This window comes from Lissotriton vulgaris, chromosome 2_1 (genome assembly GCF_964263255.1).
Source record: "Lissotriton vulgaris chromosome 2_1, aLisVul1.2, whole genome shotgun sequence".
Taxonomy (NCBI): domain Eukaryota; kingdom Metazoa; phylum Chordata; class Amphibia; order Caudata; family Salamandridae; genus Lissotriton; species Lissotriton vulgaris.
In genome coordinates, this window is record NC_141687.1 from 448,188,063 (window position 1) to 448,203,378 (window position 15,316).

The following is a 15,316-nucleotide window of genomic DNA, read 5'->3' on the forward strand; positions in this document are numbered from 1 at the left end:
TTTGTGGTGGTCCTTGAGTTTGTGTTGTGCTCAGATGTTAATGGTCCTTCAGTTCTGGAAGGTCTTTGAGTGGTATCACTATCCGATGATGACGTATCGGTGTGTTGTGAATACGGTTTGTTTTGCCTACGTCTGACATAAACTTCTGCCAAACTATAAACTTCACCAAGCTTATAGTCGACCGTATCTTGTCGGAATTTCCTTATTTTTCTTTCGTTGATTTCTTGGGAGTGTTTTGTCAGCTTTTCATTGATATCCTCAAGAACCTTAGTCCTTTCTTTTGCAGATATTGAATTAGTTAGTTCATTCGAAACCGTAACAATCTCCTTTGATAGATCTTCCGGGATAATTGATAACTCTTCAATAATTAACAAGATTAAATCCAAGGAACATTTATTAAGGATCGCGTACCAGCGATCCTTAAATTTCTGGGCATATTTACAGAGAGGCAGTTTGAGAGGTATTCTTAATCCTCGCAGTGTACGTTGTGTGCAGTGGTACTCAATTAAGGTGCTGACGTGTAATCGTTGGTTGAGTTCACGTTTGGGCAGTTATAGCAGTTGTCGTATATTTTGTTGTTTATTCCGATTAGTTGTTGATTGTGATGTCTCCTCATGTATAAGCATGTAAATCCTTGACACTTCATCATCTTTAAACGCAAAGGTTTCCGCTCATAGGTCCGTCATGTTGGTTATTTTATCACATGTCATGGTTTTTACAGTGTGTGCTGCGTACTTTTTGATTGAAGGTATGGTTATATCAATCTGTTTTGGTGTGCCCGCACTACTGTTTTATGCTTAGTTTCAGTCAAAGTTTATTTTGTTCTGTGTATTCCCGGGGTGGGGTTTTCATTCTAGATGTCTTGAAGAATATGTTATGTTGAACTCCCATTGTCGGGATGTATCCCCCTAGGGCACTACTTGAATCCAAATTATGTAGGCTCTTCTGTTTGTACTCAAAATTGAAACACTCTGTTCGAAGTTTCTGAACAATTTATTTTATTCTTCATATATTTTCATTTCATAGGTTCCATGATTTCAATCATGTTAATCGTGTGGATTGCTGTTTCCAACGCATTTTAGGTTGTCAGTCACCCTTCATCAGGGATTAGTCCTAGGATCAACGTGGATTACATGAGTGGGAACATTTATAATTTACTGCTTGTTTTATATAAATGTTGTTTGGAAAAACGTACATACCATGCAAGTTTTCCTTTTGTCACTTAGGGCCAGATGTAGGTAGTCAAATACCGATCGGTAACGCCCGAAAACACTGAATTTCGTCCGTTACCAACCGGTATTTGGATATTGAGATGTAGGGGCCCAAAAAAGACTGAATCGGTAAATACGAGTCTGTAATTTACTGAATCGTAATTTACTGAATCGGAATTTATCGAATCGGAATATTCCGATTCGGTATTTACCGATTTGGTATTTACCGATTCTGAAATTTTCCGAATTCTTTATTACCGAATTGGTAAATATGAAATGGTAAAAAAATTAGTTTTGAGATGTAGCAAACTTCTAAAATACAGAATTTCATGAAATTCGGTAATTAAGAGTCGGTATTTACCATGGATTGAAAGCAGGTGGTAACCAGGTGCGGGTTATAAAAAAGGCTCCAAAATGTAACATTGTGACCAGAATGGCGGCATTCTATGTGATAGCAAGGCGCTATGGCTACAGGCAGCAGGAAAGAGGGTCTGGAGAAGGGAGGAGCAAAGCTACAGGCAGAGGAAAATGCTTTTTCAACTCACTGAGCCAGAGATATTGCAAAGGTACAGGCTACACCCCCATACCATCCTGGACTTGATCAGGGACCTGCACCCACTTTTGGAGCACCCAACTCCAAGGGCGCATGCCATCCCACCCCATGCGCAGGTGCTCTATAGCGTACACCTGCTTGCATCTGGGAGTTACCAGGGGGTGATTGCTGCGGTAGGTGGGGTGTCTCAGAGCTGCCTGTCCCTTTTCTTCAGGAAGTTCCTAGAGGCCATGATGCAGAGGATGAATCATTACATCTGCTTCCCTAACACACATGTGGAACTACTGAAGACCAAGACTGACTTTTATCAAATTGAATATTTCCCACACATCATCGGCTGTATTGATGGCACCCACATCCCTATATGCCCACCTGCTGCCACAGAGTACATTTAAGGAATCAGGATGACAACCCACTCTATCAATGTACAGGTAATCTGTGATGCCAACAACATAATCACAGACATTGTGGCCAAGTTCCCAGGAAGTACCCACGATTCCTACATCTTTCAGATCAGTGGGATCTACACACGCCTGACAGCGGGGGAATTTGGCTAAGGATACCTGCTAGGTAAAACACTGTGACACACCCTGATAGATATAGCAGATGTATGTGTATGTGTGTAATGGTTTTCTCATTAATACATAGTGGATAGTGCATATGCCGTCCGCTCATTCATCCTGACACCTTACCTCAACACTTCAACCCCCAGCCAGAGACGATACAATGTGGCACACAAATCCACTAGGAAAGCTGTGCAGCGCACCTTTGGCCTGTTAAAAATCAGGTTCCTCTGTCTCCACAAAAGTGGAGGGGCATGGCAGTACTTACAAATCATCTGCTTTAAGATAATTGCAACTTATGCAATGTTACACAACCTTGCTACAAAGAAGGGCACAGAGGTGGAATTGAGCGACTATGAGGACCACGATGATGAACATGCACTGCCTGGACCAAACACAGCAGGAGTTGCGCCACCAACAGATCACAGACAGACACGGGCAGAGATCACACCGAACTTTTTTTGAGTAAGTAAAGAGACACAGACAGGAGGAGTATGCACCCAACATAGTTTAATATTTGGCACTACGCAGGTACTCAAACACACAAATGTGCAACACAAATCTCATCCATTTAACAATGGTAGTCCTGGCTCACTTCCCCATTTAAGGTCATGGAGTGTGGGCTGTGTAAGTCATTTCCGGCCACGCCTACCAGTGCCAGATGAAAGTGGCTGGCTGTCCTCACTGGGTGTTTGGGCTGTTGGCTCACCATGGCGCCTGCTGCTCCTCCTTGTCTCAACAACAGGGGGGCTTGTCATACTGCTCCTATTGGTGCTTTCCTCACTTTCCTGTACATCCAGAGCAGCAGTTTGTGATTTATGTGCATTAAGCAGCACCTCTACAGCACTGGTCACCCTTGCAAGGCCCCTAGACACCTCATTGCTGCTGTTTGTTAGTTCCTCTGTTGCATCGTCTGCAAAGAAGGGAAGTGGCTGTGGCCAGGCGGGTAATTGCCTTAGTTTGTTGCTGCACATGTTGCCTGTCCTTGTGCCTTGCTAACCTGTCCTGGTCCAGTTTAGTGCACAGAAGCTGCACCATGTGTCATTTCCCGCAAACCTGTGGCCATCTCCCATATCCCAGCAGCCATCTCCCTCATACCTGATGCCATATCTTTATTCTCAACGACCAGTGCACTGATGCCCTTCCCTATGTTTTCCATATGTGTATGGTGCCTCATCTGGCGTTGAACAGACTGGATGGCCTTCCCCTGCATCCTTTAAATCTTTACCATGCTACCCTCCAGCCCACGGAAGACAGTGGGACCATCCACATTCTGTGCAGCACTGCTATCTCTAGGCCTGCGGCGTCTGGTACCTGTACGGGCAACCTCTGCACTGGACTGCTGTGTGGCAGTGCTTCCTTCGTCAGCTAAGGTTTGAGTGCCATCCCCCTCCATTTCACCTGCTGAAGTTTCTATTTCTACAAGTGGACCAACTGCATGCCTCCTGCTCTTTTGAGGTGCAGGTGTTGTTTGCGGCAGTGATGCAGCCAGTTCAGGTGAGGACAGTTGCAGAGGGGATCTTGAACATTCTGGGGGCGCCTGCAGATGTGGAGACATTTCAAGGTCTTGGGATGGTGACAGTGGTGTTGGTGCACCAGTGTCCTCTGTGACATTCTCTGCACTTGTGCCTGCCTCCTGGCAGTCATCCCTCTGTGGTGCAGTGCCTTCCTTCTCCCTGGTACGCCTGCGAGATGTCTCACCTGTGGACATAAAAGCGTACATTAGCTCTGTGCTCCTGCCTCACTGCTTCTACAAATAAATTAATTCAATGAAACACTGTGCATATTGCCTCAGCCTCATTATGACTGGTTTGTTTTGCCTAACTTGTTGATTGCTGTGCTGTATGACATAGTAGGTCTTTCAATTACTACATGTCCCATAATGCATTGCTCCAATATAATACTACCTCTACTGGAGTGGGGTAAACTTTGCCACATAGGGAAAAGGGAAGGTGATGGGGTGGGGGTGATTGCTGTGCATGCATCTTACCTTTTCTGGTGGCAGCTCTGGCTGAGCTATCTGCATCTCCCAGTTCACAGATGCTCTCTCGTTCAATAGTGGACCCCACCAGCACCCCCAGCTCAGTCAGGGGAGGTGCACGGTTCTTCCCTCCTCCAGTTTTGTTTGCCTCTTTGTGGAGCTCTACAACTTTCTTCTTGGTCATGCTCCTGAGGTCATACCACCTCTTTTCAGGTCATATATGTCCCTTGAAGTCACTCCTACAGCATTCACCTTCAACTGTATTTCCAGCCAAATCTTTCTTTTGGCAGATTCAGCCACAGTCAGGGACTGCTGTCCAAACAATTTCTGCTGTTCTTAAACCACCTCCTCCATGAGGGCCTGTAGCTAAATGGTGCTAAATTGTATTTTTCTCTTCCTCTCTGGAAGTTCCTTTTCACTGCTGCTTGCCATTTTCAAACTTTTAAAAGCACAAAAAAGTTTTCCTGTGGCTCAGGGACTCAGCTCTGCTTTCACTACCTCTCCAGAAGCTTCTAATTACTTCCAGTTGCCTAGGTGTAGGTACTTCCTGGTTGGGAGGGGGTGGGAGGTAGCACCTGATTGGCTGACTCCTAAGTTTCACTTTCTTTCCTTTCCGAATCGGTATTTACTGAATCGGTATTTACCGATTCGATATTTACCAAATCAGTATTTCCCATTCATTCCTATGGGCCAAAAGGCCCATAGGATTGAATGGGGAGTACCTATTCAGGAAATACCGATTCGGTAAATTCCGAATCAGTAAATACCGATTCGGAAAAATCCGAATGGCAGATACCGAATTTTACCGAACCGGTAAAAAATACCGATTTTTTACCGACATCCCAATTACTGATTTTAAAATACAGAATCGGTAAAATTTGGTATTTTAGAATCGATAATTTTAAATTACCTACATCTAGCCCTAAATTAGTAATTATCATGTATGATCGTGCAATGACTATAGTTCAATGACTCTTTCATCCAACTCATTATTTCGAAAAAATAAGTTAGCATTTGGTATTAACCAATATTTGATGAAAGTAGTGCATGATGTCTACGTGCTCATGTTTGTTGGTTTCAATAATACATCATTTTTTATCAGATTTTCAGGGTGCTGACCATGTTATTTTAAACAAAGTGTGCCGGTAACTAGTGTTCGTCAGTGGTTTATAAAAGATAAAACGTTTACATGCAGTATCAAGAAGTAACTTTTGTATGACTCTTTCATGGTTTTGATCTGTGTCAACATAAGACGCTGTTCACAGTGTGATTTGTTAACACGATTTTAGCGCTCTCGACAACAGCCCTGCAGCTGTTTTTCAGCATATTGATGTGGATGTACATACCTTGTGTTTTAGTTGATAACGTGCCTCTTCGTTACCGCGGTGTCATAGTTGCATTGTGTTCTATTGTTTTATGAAATTGTGAGCAACAAAAATGAGACTCACTCTATGTTGGTTAGTGGTATGAAAATAAATGAAGGACTACTCAGCGCACTACTTTGGTGGCCATCTGAGCAAGGTGTTAAAATGTGTATGTGCAGTTGTAAACTAATATATGAACAAAACATTAAAATGAGGCTGTGGAATGAAAACGAATTGCAGTGACATTAGTTTTACATTGACAGTATTTTACAAGTAACATGAATATTCAATACGTACATTCATCCCGAATGGGTGTATGCTGTCCATTTTTTTTATCCAATGGTTTTCACATTGGAGAAGATATTTTCTATTATCTAGACCTTCTTATTTTGGTACCTCCTCTAGGATCATGAACTTTAGTTGACATATGTTATGCCTGTTTTGAGTAAAATAGTATGCCATGACTGATTTACAGTTTTGTGTTCTTATGTTGGATTTGTGTTCATTATTCCTTATTTTACATTTTGTTTCAGTTTTTCCGATGTAGACTATGCCACATGGGCATTTGAGCAGGTAAATTATGTTTGTTGTGTCGCACGTTGCTGTTACTATAAGTTTGATGTTATATCCTCTCCTTGGGTGGGTTATTGATGTTCCAGTAATGATGTTATTACAATTGTTGCAGTTATAGCAGGGAACAGTTCCTTTATATGATGGTTTGAGTTCTGTTGTTTTTTTGTTTTAACATTTCACCCAAGCTTCTACACAAGGAATAGAAACTTGGGTGAAATGTTAAAACAAAAAACAACAGAACTCAAACTATAGACTATAAAGGAACTGTTATCAACTAAAACGTGAGTCATCCACATCAGTATACGTAAAAACAGCTTCAGCGCTATTGTCGAATGCGCTAAAATCATGTGAAATAATCACACTGTGAGAAGCATCTTATGTTGACACAGATCAAACCACGAAAGAGCTGTATAACCGTTACTGCTTGATACTGCATGTAAATCTTTCATCTTTTATAAACCACTCACGAACACCCGCTACCGGCACACTTTGTTTAAAATAACATGGTCAGTACATTGAAACTCTGATCTGTTACTTTTTGATACTGTATGTAAACATTTAATCTTTTATAAACCACTCATGAACATTAGTTACCGGCACACTTTCTTTAAAAAAAAGTGGTCAGCACTTTGAAATTCTGATCACAAATGATGTATTATTGAAGCCTACAAACACAAGTATGTAGAAATCATGCACTACTTTCATCAAATATTGGTTAATACCAAATGCAAACTTATTTTTTCGAAATAGCATGTTGGTTGAAAGAGTCATTGAACTACAGTCAATTACACTGTACACAGCAGCACTGCATGATAATTACTAATTTAGAGACAAAACGAAAACATGCATGGTATGTAAATTTTTGCAAACAACATGTATATAAAACAAGCAGAACATTATACATGTTGCCACTCATGTATTCCACGTTGATCATAGGAGTAATCCCTTATGAAGGGTGACTGACAACCCGAAATGCATTGGAAACAACAGTCCGCACAATTAAATTGAATGAAATCATGGAACTATGAAATGAAAATGTATGAAGAATAAAATACATTGTTCAGAAGCTTCAAACAGAGTGTTTCAATTTTGAGTACAAACAGAAGAGCCTAAATAATTTGGACTCAAGTAGTGCCCTAGGGGGACACATCCTGACAATGTAGTGCAACATAACATATTCTTCAAGACGTCTAGAATGAAAACGCCGCATCGGGACCACACAGAACAAAATAAAATTTGACTGAAACTAAGAATTAAACAGTAGTGGAGCACCCAAAAACAGATCAATATTCACAAGAAACATAGACAAGGCCCTGTAGAAAGTTGGGGTACTGTATGAGAGGGGAGTGAAACCCTATTCAAGCAGGAACCACACTCCTTATCAGGGTGAAGTCACAAGCAAACCCTAAACTAACCTGTGCTCAACCCTCAGGTAGCTTGGCACACAGCAGTCAGGCTTAACAGAGGCAATGTGTAAAGTGTTTGTGCAACACTTCATACAGTAACTAAGTGATAAACACACCACAAAAAGGATCCCACTCCTGATTAGAAAAATAGAGTAAACAAAACCAAAACAACAACTATCTAAACAATAGAACCAGAGACATGCAAGATTTAAGTAACAATAGCGCTAAAATCCACAAAGCCCCAAGTGTAGATATCTGGTCGCGCCAGTCCGGTACAAAGTCAGAAGTTCAGGAAGACTGCGATGGAGCGCTGGCCAGTTTACAGGGACTCAGTTAGGCCTGCTCAAAAAGAGCACCTCAAATCCTGGTTGGGGAGGATTGTGTGGTCCTGAGTTTAGGATGCTCTGGGTAGCTGTGGCGATGTGTCACTTTGGGTAGCTGTGAGGTTGAGATGAGAGGGCGTATGTCATTCTAGAGCAGGCCCTTAATAAGGGAAACTTTCAATGCAAAGTCCTGCATCGAGAATGCATCACTCATTGGCTGGCTCAAAAGAAACTGCAGGGCTTTCTATGTGAAGTCTTGCATTGTTATTGACGCTGCTGCCAAGATTTGTGATGCAAGAGCATTTGTTAGGGATGCATTGCACATCAGTGATTCTGATGCAACTGTGGACTGTGAAGTCGATGCTGAGTCCTTGCATGGAAAGAAGCCTTATGTTAGGAACTGAGTCGCTACTCTAGTTGACAGAGGTTTACACCATGTCTAAGAAGGAATCCCAATCCTAGTCAGGGTAAGCTAGATACACACTTGAAATTAACCTGTGCTCAACCTCTGGTAGCTTGACACATAGCAGGCAGGCTTAATTTAACAGGCAATTTTTACAGTATGTGTGTAACACAAGCACACCTTAACCCAATGAAAACACCACAAAAAGACTCCACTGGTTTACAAAATTAGAGAATATTTATCTAAGTAAAACAAGAACAAAAATACTAAAATCCAATCAGTAGAAATTGAGATGTTCATTTTAATGAATAATGTAAAAATTGTGCTTAGAAGTCAATAGCGGCAAAAGGTTACTTGTGGTCGCAAGGGACCAGTACACATCCAAAGTTCAGACTGCCTGCAATGGAAGGCAGGCCGGCTACCGGACCCAAAACAGGTCCAGCTGTGGAAATATCTTACCTGGAGCTAGTGTTGATGTGGAGATCCTGCTGTATCGTTGTCGACCCACACAAAGAGGGGTTCCACGTTGTAGTCGAGCTCTGTTGAAGTGAATGCAATGAGACGACGTTGAGATGCACATGGTGTCATTTTCGAGCTGCACAGGCTATGTATCCACGGTAATCTAGAGGCCTCTGCATTGGTGTCAAAGGGCATTGCAGTAGAATTTCACACACATTCCCAGCAACATATGGGATTGGCAGAATTCAACAGCAGAACCCACTTCTGAGGCCTAGGACTGGGGGTGCTCTTCAGGCAAGGGTAGAACTCACTGCTGCCAGAGTCCAGCAGCCCCATAAGGATTGCAGGAAGTCTTTTGTGTCCCTTGAACTTCAGAAAACTGGAGGCAATCCAGCAAGCCCCTAGAGTCACTCTGGGTTCAAGTGAGATGGGCTCAGTCCTTGGCCTCATCAGGGCAGAGATCAGCAGTCAGCATGGTAGCTTGTCAAGCAGAGAAGCAGTTCCTCAGAACAGTCAGTCAAGACAAAGTGGCAATCCTTGCAGCACAGCAGTCTTTACTCCAGCAAAATTCTTCCCAGATCAAGTGGTATACTGATTTGGTAGGGTCTTATCCCACTACTTATACCCAAAAGTGTCTTTGATGTAGGGGGTGACTTCAAATGAGCTCTCTGAAGTACACAAGGATCCCTTTCAAATCAGTCCTGTCACCTAGGCTGACTGTTGGGAGGAGAATCAGTGGTTTGTGTGTCAGCCTCTCCCTTTCTCCTGCCCAGGAAAACACATTGATGTAGATAAATGCAGATGAGTGCTGAGAATGCCGATGAGCCTCACCTTCCTGTGTTTGTAGATGTCTAGAGGGAATACACAAAGTATAACGGTCACCCAGACCAGATGTGCATTGGAGACAGGCTGCAGAAAAACAGAGCAAAGTTTAGAGCAGAGAAATCTCCACATTCCCAAAGTGACATTTCTAAAATTGTAATGTCTAATCCAGCTTCACCACTGAAGACGATTTATCACTAGCATTCCAAACATATGAAACAATTTAGCTATTTCTTTCTAATCAAGAATTACATCATAACAGTGTTTTAAGGTTTAAATAATTTCTAGTGCTAGCCTATAAGAGGAGTAGCCCTATCACTACTAGGACATATACAACATAAAAGTACATGTCTTACCTTTTAGTTACACAGCACCCTGTTCATTAATCTACCCAGTGTCTACTTTAGGGTTGACCTATGTGTAATAAAAAGAGAGTTTAAGGCTTGGCAATTGGTTTTAAAAGCCAAGTCAAAGTGACAGTAAACTGCACACACAGGTCTTGCAATGGCAGGCCGGAGACAGGATTGAAATGATGCTTGTGTAGGTGACACAATCAGTGCTGCAGGCTCACTAGTAGCATTTACAGGCCCTGGATATATGGTATCCCACTTTATAAAGGACTTATAAGTAAATTAAATATGCCAATGTCGCCATATTTTAGAAGAGAAGCACATGCACTTTAGCACTGCCCAGCAGTGGTAACATGCTCAGTTTCCTAAGGCCAACAAAAAGATATAGCAAAAAGTGGGGTTAAGCAATCAAAACTTTGCTGGTAAGGCCACCCTAAGGAATGAGACAGGTTCAACACCTCACAGCAGAGGGGATGTGTCAGTTCTGCTCCGACTTGCACCGAACTGCAGAGGTGATGCGTCCGTTGTGCAGGATCCATAGGTGGGCTGCCAGAGCACCTGTGGTCCAGAACAGGAGTAGAACTCCTTTGCAGGGTAGAACTCATAGTTGCAGAGTCCAGGTTTGGGTTACAAGAGACTAGCCCTTGGAGTTACTCTTTCCCAGGCAGAAGAGCAGCAGGCAGCAGGTCAGCACATGAGGAAGTCCTCAATCAGAGTAGCAGTCTAGCAGAGTGTCAGTCCTTTAAGTAGCACAACAGTTTCTCTCGCTGACTTCCACAGGTCCAGAGGTCCAATATATATATCTAGTGCATCCTTCACACTGAAAAAATCTTCTGGAGGTTTCCCTTGAGGTGCACAGGTGTTAGAAAGTGGGTTACTGCTTGACTGGGGGTGTGAGCCCTGGTAAAGCAGCAATCACATTCCCAGTCAGGGTAAGGCACAAGCAACCCCAAATTAGCCTGTGCTCAACCCCCTGGTAGCTTTGCACAGAGCAGCAGGCTTAACCTAGAGGTAATGTGTAAGGTTATCCATCACTGCTTCCACGGTTGGCGCCTCTAATAGTGTAAGGGTTTCATCTGCTTCTGCAACATCTTTATCACTTGATCAAGGGTAATTATCCATAGACACATGTACAGGGGGACAGGGTTCATATGCCATTTCATTGCCATTGAGAGATAGTTCGCCTGGCAATCTATCCCAATGCAAGCAAGTGAAACACCAGAAGAACATTCCAAAGTTTATATTAACAAAAATGCGTCTCGAAGTTCTCTACTTCCTAATACTGCTGTTATTGCCCTAGTCCCGATAGTACACGACCTTCCGCCAATACCTTCATTACATCCATCATACCTAGATCAAGCCAGAGAGAAGGAAGGACAGAATGTGAAAGGTGACTGGATCTCAGAAGGAGAGATTTTAGCTAAACTCAAATCGCATTTGTGGGCTGAATTATCACCAATATTTGCAAAGATGGTCTTCTTAAATAATGCCATTGAGGATGTTAGAAAGATTCTGGACAGCAGAGAACAAGTTTGTGCCCATTGTGATAAAGTAGATAACGATGGAATTAGAACTAAAGCAGCATTACGCAGGCATTAGAACCATGCCCATGGGATCTCCCAGCTCTGTCCCATAGAGGATACTATAAATGTCATTCCAAGGGTGTGTAAAATAGGCGATAACTGTACTAATTCTCTTCCATTCTCATATACTCATTGGTGATCCACATTACCATTAACAAGTACCAGAAGGGATGAACCCCCTCCCATTCCTTAAAAGTATCAAGGAAGCAATAAAAACCAAGACTGGGGAGGGAGCATACAATAAAAAGTAATTTGTTGGAACATTGGAGGGCTAAGCACTTTACTACCGGATAAACAAGGGATGCACCAATACAAAATATTTGGGATAGTGGGCTTTCAAGAAACCTGGGATGTAGATGGGAATCTATTCATGGATAGGTTTATTGCTTTTCAGGGTAAAGCAGAGGCCTCTCAGTTTGGTACAGCAAAAGGGGGCCTCGCAACGTTTATAAGACTGAGATTAGACTGCACAACAGAACTAATAACATTTAATTCTGGAATCCTTCTGGAAGTACTACTGTCATTTGCCCATCATAGCTAAGGGGTCTATTATAACATTATCTCCCGCCTGCCTTCCATTTCCCCCCGCCACATTGCATTGCGGGCCCCCAGGATGTTGCTGTGTTAGCAGTTGGGGCCAGTTGCGGGCCCTCAGTATGTTGGGGGTGTTGGGGGGGCACATGGGGAGTACTATGGTACACTATGGCATGGTGCCTACCACGTTGTGCATGCAAATGCACAGTGTGCAGCCTCAGCATTGTGGCGGGCAGTGCTGTGTGCACCGCCTGCCACAATGATGTGAATGGGGGATGCCACCGCCACTTGCAGCTGGTTCCAGCGCAAGTGTTGATAATTAGGGTCTGATTCTGATGCAGTTAGGAAAGCATTCCCACCTAGGACCTGATTGTAATGTGGTGAGGAAGGCCTCCTCCTGGCATTTGCTCCTTCCAAATCGGATTGGGAATGTGTCTTCCCGACCCAGGGCCCAATAATGATGCGGTTAGGAACATATGATCCCATTGTAGTCAATGGGTGTCCAACCAAATTGTACCTGGAAGCATCCAGATGCATCTTACTCCATCAGTCGGACTCTCCCAATCCAAGTGGGTCAGAAACCATTTCCAAACCGATTCGGTCAGGAAGTGTTCCAATCTGCATCAGAATTAACCCTGGGCGGAGTTCGCGGAGTGGGGCTTCGCGGAGCTACGCGAAGTGGGTGAGAAACTACGCCCACCTCCGCACTCCGCGTAGCCCCACTCCGCAAAACCACTGGCCGCCAGCCCCGCCACCCGCCTCCCTCCCGCCCTCCCTAAATACTTTAAAATAAAGGAATGCAATAATTTTAAAAGCACTTACCTTGCCGCCGCTGCCCGCCGCGTCCCCGGGGCTCGCTATCTTCCGTCTTCTTCAATAATGCGCATGCGCGCGGCCGCGCATGCGCATTTACTCGTGAAAATGCGCATGCGCGGCCGCCCGCGCATGCGCATTACTGAAAAAGACGGAAGACGGAAGATAACGAGCCCCGGGGAACGCGGCGGCCAGCGGCGGCAAGGTAAGTGCTTTTAAAAATATTGCATTCCTTTATTTTAAAGTATTTAGGGAGGGCGGGAGGGAGGCGGGTGGCGGCCAGCTACGCTCCGTCTGCGGAGCGTGCGTAGTGCCGCCTGGCTCCGCCAGCTCCGCAAAATGCGGAGTAGGCGGCACTACGCACACTCCGCAGACGGAGCGTAGCTGGCCGCCCACCGTTAATCAGAATCAGGCCCTTAGTGTGTATAATTCACCTTCCTTAAAGAGAGCTGTGGACAAAAACGTATAAGATTTTGCAAAAAAACAATCTCAGACTAGACCTTCTCACCAATAGTTCTGTTAGCTCGAGATTTTTATTTAAATAACTGTGACACCTGTGTTGAGGAAAGGGATTAGGTACATCTAGAGGAGCCACTCTGGTCAGGGTGATAAATGTAATCTTTTGGTCTCAGAACTAAACCTTTTTAATCTTTTATCTAGAGAAGAGTATCTTTCACCCATGACCATTACGACTTTTAAGGGAAGAAATAAAAATACTACTATTGATTATATTTGGATTTCTGCATGCTTGCTTCAGTATTTGGACGATTTTAAAATAGTATGGAGTATTTTCAGTGATCACAACCCGATATCTGCAAATTTTATTCGGAGTGGCCCTTTAGCGAGCACTCCTAGTATGTATAAAGATGTATATTAGCTGGGGGAATATCCTTCTGGAAGACTTTCTAATGAATTTGGTCCCGAAGTGCAGCTGTGAATTAGGAATGTGTCTCAAAATGTATGCGTATGATCACACCATTTTAGATTATTTATCTATTATTTACTTTGAGACCCTGGGAGCCTTGACTAGACATAACATCAAGACAATTAGTCCAGGACCCAAATGGTTCGATAAGAATTGTTCAAAGGCCCAGAAAGATCTTATTCTAGCCTTAAAGATAAAACTGAGGCAGATATGTGCAGTTAAAGTGGCCAGGAGAGAGTATGTGTTAGCTCGCAGGAGTAGACTAAAAGCCCTGTAGAGGGAAGCTTGGAATAATCTTAAAGAGACCTGCAATATATGGCATAGCACACACTTATTGAGAGTAGTTAACTAGCCACTTTTAAATGAGGGTGCAGAATTAGATCTAAGCATTACTATACCAGAGCAAAAGTGGGATGAACATATGCAGGGGATAGAGACCATAATAATATTGCTGGCTCTCCTAAATGAAGGTGAGGGAAGAATAATGGAATTAGCATTAGGGAAGGCGCCGGGCCCAGATCGGGTCCCAGGCAATCTTTTTAAATCTAAGCAAACACAAGGATATGATGGACGGAGCTCTGAAATTTTTAAGACACTCACCCCCAGTCACAGATCTGGGTTGAATCCATTAACGTTCTTAAGCTCACTTGGACACCTTAGTTCAGACCCATCTATATGCAAATAAGTCTTGACCCTGTGCCTCATGAGAACAGTCCAGCCCGAACTGCCAAGTCAGGTCTTCCTTGTACCGGAAACATGCATCGTTGGACCGAATTCGGGGTAACACTCCTCATCAGCCAAACTAGCTTGAATCCAGTGACAAAATGTGAAAGGGACCCACGTAAGGGCATACCCTGCCAACTAAGTGCAAACAAAGCAAACACAAGGATATGATGGACAGAGCTCTGAAACTTTTCAGTCACTCAAACCCAGTCACAGATCTGGGTTGAATCCATCATCGTTCTGTATCTCACTTCGCCACCTCAGTTCAGACCCAGCTATATGCAAATCAGTCTTGACCCTGTGTGAATCTTTTTAAAATGTGCATAGATTTTTTCTGAAAGGAATCGGTCAGAGTACCGTTTCAAAAAAAGGGAGCCACGATAATTCAGCGTGCTATTGTCCGATCTTTCTAATAGATGAGGAAGTATAAGCGTTGGGCAGGATCTTGTTGAGCTAATGACAACAATATCCTATCAGAAATTCAAAAAGGGTTCAGGCCGGAACGAGGATTAATGGAACTGAATTTTAATCTATATCTTTTAGTTGATAAATACACTGTGGTTCAAAAAGAAAAGCATGCATTTGGCGTTCGTGGTCCTCAGTACTCAGCATTTGATACAGTGGTAAGATCTAAGCGGTGGGCAGTGCTGAGGGACATGGGGTTGGATGAGGCCCTAGTTACATTTTTGCACAATTTACACACGGGGCTTGAAACATAGGTAAGATATGG